The sequence below is a fragment of the Oryx dammah genome, unplaced genomic scaffold (genome assembly GCF_014754425.2).
Source record: "Oryx dammah isolate SB20612 unplaced genomic scaffold, SCBI_Odam_1.1 HiC_scaffold_22, whole genome shotgun sequence".
Taxonomy (NCBI): domain Eukaryota; kingdom Metazoa; phylum Chordata; class Mammalia; order Artiodactyla; family Bovidae; genus Oryx; species Oryx dammah.
In genome coordinates, this window is record NW_024070206.1 from 39633057 (window position 1) to 39646822 (window position 13766).

Here is a 13766-nt window from a genome sequence, read left to right on the forward strand (position 1 = left end):
GCACCAGGTCCCTGGCTTCTGATCTCACATGCTGCTTGTTCTATATTCACCGTTGTCATTTTCTCCACCTCATCTGTCCCACGAAGGGGCGTGTATGTGTGTGCTCAGTCACAGCCAACTCTCTGCAACTGCATAAATGGTAGCCTGCCCGGCTCCTCTGTCCATGAATACTGGAGTAGCTTGCCATTTCCCCCTCCAGGGGATCTTCCTGACACAGGAATCAAACCTGTGTCTCCTATGTCTCCTGTATGAAGGCAGATACTTTATCATTGAGCCACCTGGGAAGCCCACTATACCACAGGGCTAGAAAGGACTAAAAAGTTAGCCTAGGCATTCCTTGTGTCTGTAGAAGCAATAATATGTATTTTAGTCATCTTCAGTTCAGTTCAGTTCAGTCACTCAGCCATGTCCGAGTCTTTGCAACTCCATGAATCACAGCCCGCCAGGCCTCCCTGTCCATCGCCAACTCCTGGAGTTCACTCAGATTCATGTCCATCGAGTCCGTGATGCCATCCAGCCATCTCATCCTCTGTCGTCCCCTTCTCCTCCTGCCCCCAATCCCTCCCAGCATCAAAGTCTTTTCCAATGAGTCAACTCTGCATGAGGTGGCCAAAGTACTGGGGTTTCAGCTTTAGCATCATTCCTTCCAAAGAAATCCCAGGGCTGATCTCCTTCAGAATGGACTGGTTGGATCTCCTTGCAGTCCAAGGGACTCTCAAGAGTCTTCTCCAACACCGTGGTTCAAAAGCATCAATTTTTTGGCGCTCAGCCTTCTTCACAGTCCAACTCTCACATTCATACATGACTACTGGAAAAACCATAGCCTTGACTAGATGGACCTTAGTCGGCAAAGTAATATCTCTGCTTTTGAATATGCTATCTAGGTTGATCATAACTTTTCTTCCAAGGAGTAAGTGTCTTTTAATTTCATGGCTGCAGTCACCATCTGCAGTGATTTTGGAGCCCAAAAATATAAAGTCTGACACTGTTTCCACTGTTTCCCCATCTATTTCCCATGAAGTGATGGGACCGGATGCCATAATCTTCGTTTTCTGAATGTTGAGCTTTAAGCCAACTTTTTCACTCTCCTCTTTCACTTTCATCAAGAGGCTTTTTAGTTCCTCTTCACTTTCTGCCATAAGGATGGTGTCATCTGCATATCTGAGCTTATTGATATTTTTCCCGGCAATCTTGATTCCAGCTTGTGTTTCTTCCAGCCCAGCATTTCTCATGATGTACTCTGCATATAAGTTAAATAAGCAGGGTGACAATATACAGCCTTGATGTACTCCTTTTCCTATTTGGAACCAGTCTGTTGTTCCATGTCCAGTTCTAACTGTTGCTTCCTGACCTGCATACAGATTTCTCAAGAGGCAGATCAGGTGGTCTGGTATTCCCTTCTCTCTCAGAATTTTCCACAGTTTATTGTGATCCACACAGTCAAAGGCTTTGGCATAGTCAATAAAGCAGAAATAGATGTTTTTCTGGAACTATCTTGCTTTTTAGTCATCTTGGACCACAGCAAAAAAAATTATTTTATATATTTTAAATTGTAATTTAGATAGTAATGAATAGTGGTGGAAAGAGAGGGAAACCTGGAACAAATTCCTACATCTGCCATTTTCCTCCCTTAGATTCTGGGCCAATAACTTGACCTCACTGAGTTTTTACATCTTGAGTTTGTTGTGAGAGTAATTGGCAGTAACGTAAGTGTTGGATACATCATGGGCGCTCAGCAAATGTTTATTTTCTTTCTCTTTCCCTCCTAGAGCTACAGGTTCTTGACAAAGTTCCTTTTGTTTATTAATGAGGTGACCTTGTAAGGCTCATGAGAATTAAATGATGGGGTGAGACTACATTTATAAAAGTATCTGATGCACGGCTTAACATTCTCATTTCTGAATTTCACTTAACTGCAGTTAGGTAGAGATTTAAAGGTTTCTATTCCTATTTCTTTATCCTTTTCTTCAGTAGTTTATTTTCTATGGTCTGTGGACATGTTGGTAAGATTGATGAATTCATTCATTTTCTCTATGATTCACTTTAAAATGATTTGTCAAATAGAGTAAGATGATTAGATGAAGAAAATATGGCTAAGTGTTAACTACAGAATATAGCTTGTGAATATGGTGTATGTTATTGCTGTTATACAATTTTTTTCCACTTTCCTGGATGTTTGAAATGTCCCAGGCTGAATTATTTTTGCAGGATTGCATGTTAAATATTAAACTTCTACCGTGGCCCCGTCTCTGTGCAAGATGCAGAGGGTATGTTTGGGTAAGAAAGAGTCTCAGCCCTGATGGAGCTATGGCTCACCATAGAGGACACTAATAAAATGGGCAGCTTCTTCTTCAGGGTGCTGAGTACTGTGGTAGGGGCCCCCATGGCACCCTGTGATCCTCCTAGCAGTGACAGCAAAGCCACAACTGGAACAGGGAGGTTGGATGAGACTTCCAAGAGGCAGTGACATCTCATCTAAGACCTGAAGGAAAAGGAGGAGCTATCGGGTGTTGATCAGAGGGGGATTGCAGAGAACGAGGGATTGTTTGGGCAGAAAGAGTAGCATCTGCAAAGACCTGGAAAGAAAATATGAGAAGCATATGGTGTATTAGCGAAATTGAAAGAAGCTCAGTAATGAGCTGCAGCATCAGAGTGATAGTGAGAGGGAGGGCCGGATGGACAAGCAGATCAGGAAGGGCCTTGGGAGGCCAGTGATGAACTTTGGGTTATATCTTCAAAGGGATGGTTGAGGTGTTTAAGTAGAGAAGTAAAACTTCTATCATTTTTATCTGAGGATGGTCACTCTGTATGGAAAGTGATCAGGAGAGGATGAGATTAGAAGCAGAGACACGAAGTGAAAGATGTTGACAAGCATCTGGATTAGGTGATGGTGACAGTGGGGGTTCCCAGGTGGCTCTAGCAGTAAAGAACCCACATGCCAGTTCAGGAGATATAAGAGCCAAGGATTCGATCCCCAGGTCAGGAAGATGCCCTGGCGGAGGGCATGGCAGCCCACTCCAGTATTCTTGCCTGGAGAATCCCCATGGAGAGAGGAGCCTGGGGCTTAGAGTCAGACACCACTGAAGTGACTTAGCACACAGAGGGTAGAGAGAAGTTTGAGCACAGTTTAGAAAGCAAAATAGACAGGGTTGGGGAAGTGAGAGGTCAAGGTCTAATTCATTCATTCAGCACATCTATTGAGTGCTTGCCATATGGTAACCCTATTTCAGTGTTGAGAAGAAAAAGTCAGGTAAGGGCTATAGGGAATACAAGGTGTATCAAGAGGGGATTAATGGAGCAGCATCTTCTGTGGGAGCACAAATTGATCTTTGGGGACCCCCTTCAGGGATGCCAAAGTAAAAAGCAGTCATCCAAGAGGATATATGTTCCTATTAGAGATCTGAATCCCAAAACAGAAAAATTGAACCACGGTATAGTTTTGGGAGTCACTAGCATGTAAACAATAAGCCATGAATACGGGTAAAACTGCCCAAGGAGGATACAACGTTGAAGATCACCAATATTTAAGAGGTAGATTAAGGGGAAAAAAAAGAGTACACTCATGTTTATAGTAGCATTATTCACAATACCCAAAGGCAACCAAAGTGCCCATCAACAGGTGAATGGATAAACAAAATATGGTATATACATACAATGGAATGTTATTCAGCCTTATATAAGGAAGGTAATTCTATTACATGCTCCAGCATAGATGAACCTTGAGGACAGTAAATGAAATATCTGTCACAGAAAAGCTCCATTTACATGAGAATACAATTCCACTTACATGAGATACCTAGAGCAGCCGGATTCATAAAGCAGAAGCAAGCATCGTGCTTGCCAAGGTCTGGGGAGGAGGAGAAACTGAGAGTTACTGTTTTTTTGTTTTTTGAATTTTTATTGGAGTATAGTTGCTTTACAGTGTTGTGCTAGTTTCTGCTGTACCGCAAAGTGAATCAGGTATACGTATATATGGGCTTCCCTGGTAAAGACTCCGCCTGCCAGTGTGGGAGATGGGAGTGCAGTCCCTGGGTTGGGAAGATCCCCTGGAGGAGGGCATGGCAACCCACTCCAGTATTCTTGCCTGAGAATCCCATGGACAGAGGAGCCTGGCAGGCTATAGTTCATGGGGTCGCAAAACAGTTGAACGCAACTTAGCAACTAAACAACAACAACACGTATACATATATCCCCTCTTTGTTAGATTTCCTTCCTATTTAGGTCACCACAGAGCATTAAGTAGAGTTCCCTGTGCTGTTCAGTAGGTTCTCATTAGTTATCTATTTTATACATAGTAGTGTATAAATGGCACCCCACTCCAGTACTCTTGCCTGGAAAATCACATGGATGGAGGAGCCTGGTAGGCTGTGGTCCATGGGGTCGCTAAGAGTCGGACTTGACTGAGCAACTTCATTTTCACTTTTCACTTTCATCTATTGGAGAAGGAAATGGCAACCCACTCCAGCATTCTTGCCTGGAAAATCCCAGGGACAGCAGAGCCTGATGGGCTGACGTCTGTGGGGTCACACAGAGTCGGACACGACTGAAGTGACTTAGCAGCAGCAGTGTATATTTGTCAATTGCAATCTCCCAATTCATTCCACCCACTCTTTCCTCCTTGGTACCCATAAGTTTGTTCTCTACTTCTGTGTATCTATTTCTGCTTTGTAAATAAGTTCATCTGTATAATTTTTCTAGATTCCACATGTAAGCAATATTACTATATTTGTTTTTTTGAAAGTTATTGTTTAATGGGTATAGCATTCTGGTTTTGTGAGATGAAAAGAGTTCTAGAGAAGGATGCTGATGATGGAGGCACAGCAGTGTGAATGTACTGCTGACTTAAATGGTTAAAATGGTAAGTTCTCTGTGTGTTTCATTACAATGAGAGAGAGAGGTTGATAGTGATTAACCAGAAACATGGGAGAAAGACCAGCTGTGTATGCTCTCATGGAAGCCAGGGGAAAATAGCATTTGAGACTGAGTAAGTCTACAGCCACCCCGCCATGAATGCGCGCAATCTTGTCTGATCTCAGAAGCTAAGCAGGAGGCCTGGTTAGCCCTTGGATGGGAGACTAAGCAAAAAGCCAAGGATTGATAAACCCAAATGCCTCACAGAGGTTAAGGGAGATAATGCCTAAAAAGTGCCTACTGATTCAGCAGCAAAATGGTTGTTAGTAATCTTGATGATGATGATTTCAATCTCATGGTGGAAGTGGGATCCAGCATGGAAGTTGAGGAGACAGGGGGACATGGAGAGGGCAGCTTTAGATAAGCCTTGAGATATTTGGCTCTAAGGATGAGGAGAGAAAGAGGGACCTATAGGGAAGAAGGATTGATTGAGAGTGACTGGAAGAGACTTGACCACTTCAAATACCTCTGGGAAGGAGCCAGTAGAAGAGGCATAGTAAGGAAGGGTCTGGTAGAAGGTTACAGAGCAGGAGGCAGCTAGCCAGGACATGCCTCTTCATTGCAATAAACAAGAAACAGAATAAGGTGGCTGCCTTGCAGGTAAATGTGTAGGTTTAGGGGCAGGAAGTTAAATGCTGGTCTAGTGGCTTCAATTACCCTCTGAAGTCCCAGACAAGACCATCTGCTGAGGGAGGAAAGGTGGAAGGGTCAGAGATCTAAAGAAACTGGCAAAGTATTGAGATGACTGGTTCACGAATAATGACAGACCACCGACTAGGAAGCGGAGGGTGCTCTGGAAGCACTGACTTCCACTGGGGTTTGGAGGCCATGAACTTACAGTTGTCTCATCTTCTAGGTAGAGCACCTTCCCCCCTGCTCCCTGCACCCCCAAAAGGGTTCAGAAGTTCAAATGAGGCGTATGTACCTGGGTAGATGAAAACTTCATAAGGGCTCCTTTTGAGGGAAACATGAAATTGATCTCAAGGACAGTAGGGTTACGTTAAAGGGGGCAAGTGCTGTATTCTTTTGAAAATGTTGCAGGCGCCTAGTGACTGGGTTAAGAGCTGCAGATACTGTTTGGTTTATGAGTTTGACGTTTGTACAGTGATTGTAACTAACTCACGAGGGCCCCCTGTTGACAGAATAGGTTATTGGGGGCCACCCTTAATTATCAATTGATTGATTCAGAGTGAAACTTTGGACAGTATACCAAGTCGGATGGTGTCTTATCTCCCATTCACAAACTTGTGTTGTCTGTCACAGGTACTTGTGGTGCTGGAGGCAAGTGTTGCCTTTGTGTGCCTTGAACAAATTGTATATCCCTATAGATTTCTGCCTTATGCACAGACTACCAGGATCTGGTTAAGAAGTGCTCATTTTTTCTAGCACAAATGTCACTTAAATTACTGAAGTTGACATATCTTATCACAGTTTTTTTTGCAAGTGGCTTGTGGTATGTGGAGAGAATGCTATTGATGTCTCTCGTGGGCTCGTGCCTAGAATGCTTGTGTATACTGAGTCCCTCTAATCAAGAAATGTGTTTTTCTTCTACCCTGCTTCACTATCTGAGTTTATCTTCTTGGGCTGAACGTCGTTAAAAAACAAGGTGAAAAAACAACCAATGGGAGAAGATAGTAGCAAATGAAACAACTGACAGAGGATTCATTTCCAAAATATACAAGCCTATGACATTTCTTATTCGCATTGATACCCCCAGAACCCAGAGTGGAGTTGTAATTGTTCTGCAGTGATCAAAATGTTCTGTCTATGCCAGATAATTTGGTAGCCACTAGCCATATATGCCCATTGATTATCTGAGGTGTGTGATGGAGGAACACTTTTATGCATTTTTAACTTTATTTCATTTTAATTCAGTGTAAGTAGCCACATGCAGCCAGTGGCTACTGTATTGGACAGCCAGTTCTAAAAGGCAGATTAGGGACTTACCTGGTGGCCCAGAGGTTAAGACTGTGTGCTTCCAACACAGAGGGTGTGGATTCTATCCCTGGCCAGGAAACTAAGATCCCACATGCCTCATGGCAAAACAAATAAATAAATAAAACCCCGATTAGATGGGACCAAAGTTTTAAATATAGCTTACAAATAGAGCCAACCCAGGAAATTCACTCTGATCTTTAATGCCCAAACAAATCTGGCCTGATCTCATCCTGCCATCAAGTCAGGATGCTAATGCATGGGAGGGGAAGCATGGGGGAGGGAGCAAGCTCTGCAAACAACCTACTGCTAAGGGGGAGTCACCTTCATTTCTGCCTGAATTCTGCTTCTGATACCTGAACACCAGAGTCCTGTGTACAAAGGAAAATGGGGAGGAGAGAACAAATTTAATGCCAAGTGGGTACAAATACTCTGCCAGCAGCTTCACACTCATTACCATCTTGTTCATCTTTAGATGTCTGCTTTGAAACTTGATTATGCTTTTTAAGAAAGGAGGAAACGGAATTTCAAACTGATGGCTAGCTTGTTCAAGACACAGAGCTTGTCAGTGGTAGAGGCAAGACAAGAATCCTGACAGGTGTGACTCCAAAGTCATTTCCACAAGCAATACTCAGGGCTGGATGCCCATGCTTAGAACTACCCCAGCCGCAGAACACCTCAGGGTGGAATTGGAAGTAGAGTGGAGGCAATAGGAGGCAAATGACTTTAATTGTGTGTGTGTTATCCGATTAACTCAGAAGTTGTACCTGTATTCCACCTCTCTTGCCCAGCCTGCACCCTACCACTTCAGTTGTGTTGACTGTAGGTACCTCGCCATGGAAATACAACTATTAGTGTCATAGATGTGCGATCATTTGGATGAAAATGACAAGAAATAAAGACGTCCCAGCATCTTGGTCACCATCGTGGCAAAGTCTCAAACTTCCTGATACTTGCATAACTTAAGATGCATCTTGGGCTTCCCTGGTGGCTCAGATGGTAGAGAAGCCACCTGCAATGTGGGAGACCTGGGTTCAATCCCTGGTTTGGGAACATCCTCTGGAGAAGGGAATGGCAACCCACTCTAGTATTCTGGCCTGAAGAATTCCATGGACAAGGAGCCTGGCAGGCTACAGTCCATGGTGTTGCAAAGAGGCAGACACAACTGAGTGACTTTCACTTTCTTTCATGATATGTTTTATGAGAGGTATGTTAGTTCACTTACTATCATCTAATCAAACATTTCCTGGAGTTCAAATGCTGCCTGCCTGCTAACCTGTCTATTTGTATATTTTCTTTTATAGCATTTCTAAAATTTCCACTATTGAAAATAATAATAATAGTGGAAATCATAAAAAGCAAACACCTGTAATCCTACCCACATCCTACAAATGCCCTCCTTCATGTAATCTGACATAGTTGTAAGCGTACCTTGTGCAGTACTTTTGTTTGTTTTTGTTTAGTCACTAAATCATGTCTGACTCTTTTGAGATCCATGGACTGTAGCCCGCCAGGTTCCTCTGTCCATGGAATTCTCTAGGCAAGAATACTGGAGTAGGTTGCCATTTCCTTCTCCAGAGAATCTTCCTGATCCCGGAACCGAACCTGCGTCTCCTGCACTGGTCAGGTGGATTCTTGACGGCTGAGCCTCCAGGGAGCCCCTATGCATACTTTGGGATACTGCCTTTTATCTCACTTTGTCTTGATAAGTTTCCATGCTGCCACACATCCTCATGATTGCAGTATTAATATCTGTGCAAGTCTTTAGAGTCAGCTTACCATTATTATTCCAACCCTCCTGTTTGATGTGTGGAGTCCGTTTCAAAACTAACTTTAGAAGGTTTTACACTTGTAGATCATAACTGGTTGGTTGATACCCCTAACTGGAAGTCTCATTCTTCTGTGTTTCCACATCCCTTGTGAATGCTAGTTATAATACTATGGAATTTCTGATTGGACAGTATCTTGGATTTTAAATAAATGTTTCATGTATGGGCTTCACTTGTGGCTCAGCTGGTAAAGAATCTGCCTGCAGTGTGGGAGACCTGGGTTTGATCTCTGTTTTGGGAAGACCCCCTGGAGAAGGGCAAGGCTACCCACTCCAGTATTCTGGCCTGGAGAATTCCATGGACTGTATAGTCATTGGGGTTGCAGAGAGTTGGACATGACTGAGTGACTTCCACCTCACATATGTAATTTTTAACTTCCAAACATTATATTCTCAAGAGCAATAGACAATGCATTATATCTTAACTATCATCCCCTCCCCCAGACTTTGGAGGCTTCCCAGCTGGTGCAGTGGTAAAGAATCCTCCTGCCAATGCAGGTTTGATCCCTGGGTTGGAAAGATCCCCTGGAGTAGGAAGGGGCAACTTGCTCCAGTATTCTTGCCTGGAAAATTCCATGGATAGAGGAGCCTGGTGGATTAGAGTCCACAAGGTCACAAAGAGTCAAGACATGACTGAGCAGACTCCTAGACATTAGGTACTTAATATATGCTTCTTGTGGAGAAGAGCACAGCAACCCTCTCCAGTATTCTTGCCTGGAGAATCCCATGGACAGAGGAGCCTTGCGGGTTACAGTCCATAGGGTCACAAGGAGTTGGATATGACTGAAATGACTCAGCATACATGCATATGCTTCTTGAATTCTGTACAGACCATAAAACTGGCCTGGGATCAGGCTGCCCAGTGACTTGTAGATGACAGATTTTCAGCATCTCTTACTTCAAATATCATTCTGCTTAAAATGCATGCACTGACGTGTTTGTCTCTGTTCTCAAGTTAGTCACGTTTGAGTCTTCAAGAAAGCCATTCAAATGAATCACAGATTATCAGGTTGATGTCAACCATATTAGGGAATATGAACAGCCAAGGTAGTAATAAGCCTCAGAGTGCCTGCCTAAAGGACTTAACCCTAGGGCATGAGGATATTTTATTTTCCAATACTTCATACGTCTCCTTTGGGATATGGTGTCAAGCCTTAACTGGACCATGATGTTTCCAAATACTGATGTGTCATTCTGTTATTTCTCAAGGCAATGACTAGGCTATAGAATATCTGCCTGGTAGAGTTTCTCTCACGGGATTCTGGTCGCTAATTTTATTTTCGCTCTTGGGGAGAGAGATCTTTCAGATCTGTGTGAGGTAATGCTACTCACGAAACATTACTTTGGCTTCTAAGTTGGACTGAACCATAAGCACATCTTTTTCCAGTGTCTGGCTTAGAAACTTTGCTTGGTCTGTCAAAAAATATGAATTGAGTACTTGGAACATTGTGTAATGATATTGTTGCCTCCATCCAGGCATAATTCTACGCAGCTTTCTTGAAATAAGAATGTCTAACCACTCTTGTGTCCCGATCAAGAAAACAATCTATAATGAAAATCGCCTAACTCAGGCAGACTGTTTTTTAAGCTGCATCTCATCAACACTTTGATATGTTTACTGTTTAGTAGGGTTTCTCAGGTGGCACTAGTGGTAAAGAATCTACCTCCCAGTGCAGGAGACTTAAGAGATTACTCTAGTATTGTTGCTTGGAGAATCCCGTGGACAGAGGAGCCTGACAGGCTATGGTCCATAGGGTTGCAGAGGAGGACACAACTGAAGCCGCTTAGCATGCATTGTTTAGTAAGATATCAAAACGTGAAACATCTGCCTTTAAAAGTTCATCCCACTTGAAAGTGAACATGAAAGTGACAGTCACTCATTCATGTCCAACTCTTTGCAACCCCATGGAATTCTCCAGGCCAGAATACTTGGTGGGTAGCCTTTCCTTTCTCCAGGGGATCTTCCAAACCCAGGGATCAAACCCAGGTCTCCCACATTGTAGGCAGATTCTTTACCAGCTGAGCCACAAGGGAAGCCCAAGAATATTGGAGTGGGTAGCCTATCCCATCTCCAGTGGATCTTCCTGACCCAGGAATTGAACCAGGATCTCCTGCATTGCAGGCGGATTCACTTAAGTAAAATTATTTTTGGTTTCAGAATAAATATGGTAGATAAAATTTTGGTTGAAAAAAACTGACATTGCCGGCTCAAAAAACAATCATTTATACAGAACTCAAATGTTTTTAAGTAATGCAGATTTTTGGCCATCTTAGGATGCTCATAAACACTTCAGAAATGTGACTTTGAGCCCAACCTACCTTTGTAAAATGTGAGTAGGTAAAAAAGAAGAAAAAGGACATTACAGGCACGAGTCAGAAGATGCAGGAAAACAGAGCATAACCCTGCTCAGTGGGGTAGGGGGATGACTGATTCTTGAATATGATAAATGGAGGATTAAGAAGAAAGACAAGCTGAGATCTAACTGCATCCAGTCCCAAATACCAGACTAAGTTCTGTAAGCTTGACATTTTAGATAGTAGGAAATACTGAAGACAATACAAATACTCTGTAGGAAAGTGAGTTTTTAAGATGGTAGTCTCTACAAGTTGTTTCTCCTCTCTCCACATCTTCAACTGAAATATTAAGTAGTCAAAAAAAGTTTGTTTGGGTTCTTCCATACCATCTTACAGAAAAACCTGAATAAACTTTTGGCTAACTGAATAAAATTTTAAAAGAATAAAATCATGCCCATTCTGGAAACATGAATGAGGACCAGAAATTGACAAACATCTACAAAATGGAAAGAAATAGGATTATATTGCTTGCTAATTTTTAAAATCTAAATAAAAATTAAAAACAGAACAGATGAAATGATTCACAGAATTATTATAATCCAAATAAAATAATTCTGAGAATAGAAGAAGACAATGATCTAAATAAAAATTAAAAACAGAACAGATGAAATGATTCACAGAATTATTATAATCCAAATAAAATAATTCTGAGAATAGAAGAAGACAATGAAAAAATCTAATTACTCTCCTTAGACAGTAACAAAGCAGTTAGAAAACATGAGTTCCTACAAACTGAAAGTCAAGAGAAAGACTTCCTGAATATAGCTAAAGACTATTCCAGAGTATAGAGCCAAACATGAGAAGATATAAAAGGTAAAAAAAAGTATTGGTGATATGGAGAGATGATCCTAAAGTTCCACCATTATTTAAAAAGAGTCCTTAAAGGAAAAATAAAGACATAGGAGAGGAAAAAAGACATAACAATTCAGATTAGGAGAGGCCACTGACTGTTGAGTAAAATAAAAATCCCAAACCCATGAATTGGTGAAATTTCAGGATAAAAGAGACTTAGAGCATCTGAGTTTAGACACTGAGAATGTCAGACCTTGAGAGGATTACCCACAGAAGAGTGATCACCTATATGGCATGAATTTTGGTACATGATACTACAGGTTGGGAGACAGTGGACGCATGCATTCAGTGTTCAGAGGGGATTGAGTTGGGAACTATGGTTCTGTACTCAGCCCAGCTATGAATAAAGTAAGAAAACAAATAGACATTTTCTTACTTTAAAACTTCTCTTAGCCTCTCAACAAAACAACTTGAAGATGTAGTCTAGGAAAATAAAAGAGAATAAAATAAAGGATACATTAACAGCCAAAAAACTATGGAACTAATATTGGAAGAGTCCAGTTACAAGAAATATCAAGATACCAGCAATAATATCAAAGCAATTGGTGCAAATTAGATAGTGGATTCCGTGATGAATGTCTTGCAGAAAAAAAAGGTCATTCTGTTATATGTACTTAGGCTTAGAATCTGAGTTGTTTTTTATCATAAGATGATATATAGTTAAAATCTCTAGGAAAAAAAATATATAGGTATAGAAATATAGAGATATAGAGAACATATCTACATATTTAACTTATCTGTTAAAAATTCAATTTTACTCTTAAAATGAGGCATATTTTGGAATAATTAATAGCCTGTAGAAAAAAAGAGATTCATTTGATCTTGATATTGTATTATTATTGTGATTGCAAGATATAATGACATATTTATTTCTCTATGAAATGTAATACCACTTGAGTTTGGAGAGAATAAGAAATTACATAATCATAAATGCCATTTCCTAGATTTCAAATTTAAAAGCAATCTATAGTCAAAACAAGGAAGCCTTAACTACAGTCATAGAACATAATGCAAATATAAAGGATAAAGGAGACATAATGGTAAAACTGTGCAAATTAAAAGAGGAAAGTTGAGAAGAAACATATAATGAGTTAATAGGTGACATTCCTTAGAGTGAGTCAAGAAATTTTAAGACTAGGGCTTGAAGTTATAAAGGTAACCACTGGAATAACTAAATATTAACAGTAATTGAGAGGAGAAAATTAATGGAAGTATGTTGAATTTCTTTTATAGTAGAAAATAAATACTATGTTGATATAATTGTGACCTTACAGGAATTAAGCATAGTTTTTAAAAAAATTAACTGCATATTTAATATTATATATTCTGTAGTCCTCAGATTCTAAACATGTATATACTACTTTTATAAACTACAACTACCTATATATATATATAAAGATAGAGAGAGAGAATGGATTGGAAAGAAAGTGCTTAGCCAGGAAGACTCTCAGAAGCTATTACTTTTCTCTACCTAGCAGGTGATATGAATTTGGTAGAAACAAACAAAAAAAAAATCCCAAACAAACAAACAAACAAGTTGAGACAATCTGAGAAGAACTGATAGGATTTGATGGTTGGGTAGTTATTTGAACAGGATAGGTTTTTAAAAAGGAGTGAAGCAAAGATATATAATATTTTCACACTTCACAAGGTAATATACTGAAGCTACTGACAAAATGGTACCCAGGATAATATACTTATTTTAAACTTACTGTTACCTTGCTGTTTCTTACCCAGTTGTATGTCTCCAGGCTAGCTGAAAAGTGAAAATGTAGCATTTTATTTGGTGATATTTATAATATGGTGAAATGTTTATCATAAGAATATAACTCAAATATTTTTATTTAATCATAAATGTCAAATATATTATACTAAAGAGCCAATA

General features: G+C 40.6%; 1 protein-coding gene and 1 long non-coding RNA gene across 3 annotated transcripts in view; one reads left to right on the forward strand and one right to left on the reverse strand.

The window, feature by feature from the left end:
- MAPRE2 (microtubule associated protein RP/EB family member 2) overlaps positions 1 to 13766 on the forward strand; it is a 187460-nt gene that overhangs the window by 38700 nt on the left and 134994 nt on the right. The window lies entirely within an intron of this gene.
- On the reverse strand, positions 969 to 12968 carry LOC120881194. Its single transcript, XR_005725243.1, has 3 exons — positions 12887 to 12968; positions 10413 to 10415; positions 969 to 979 (listed from the first exon to the last, which is right to left on the reverse strand). It is a non-coding gene; the product is annotated as an uncharacterized LOC120881194 (long non-coding RNA).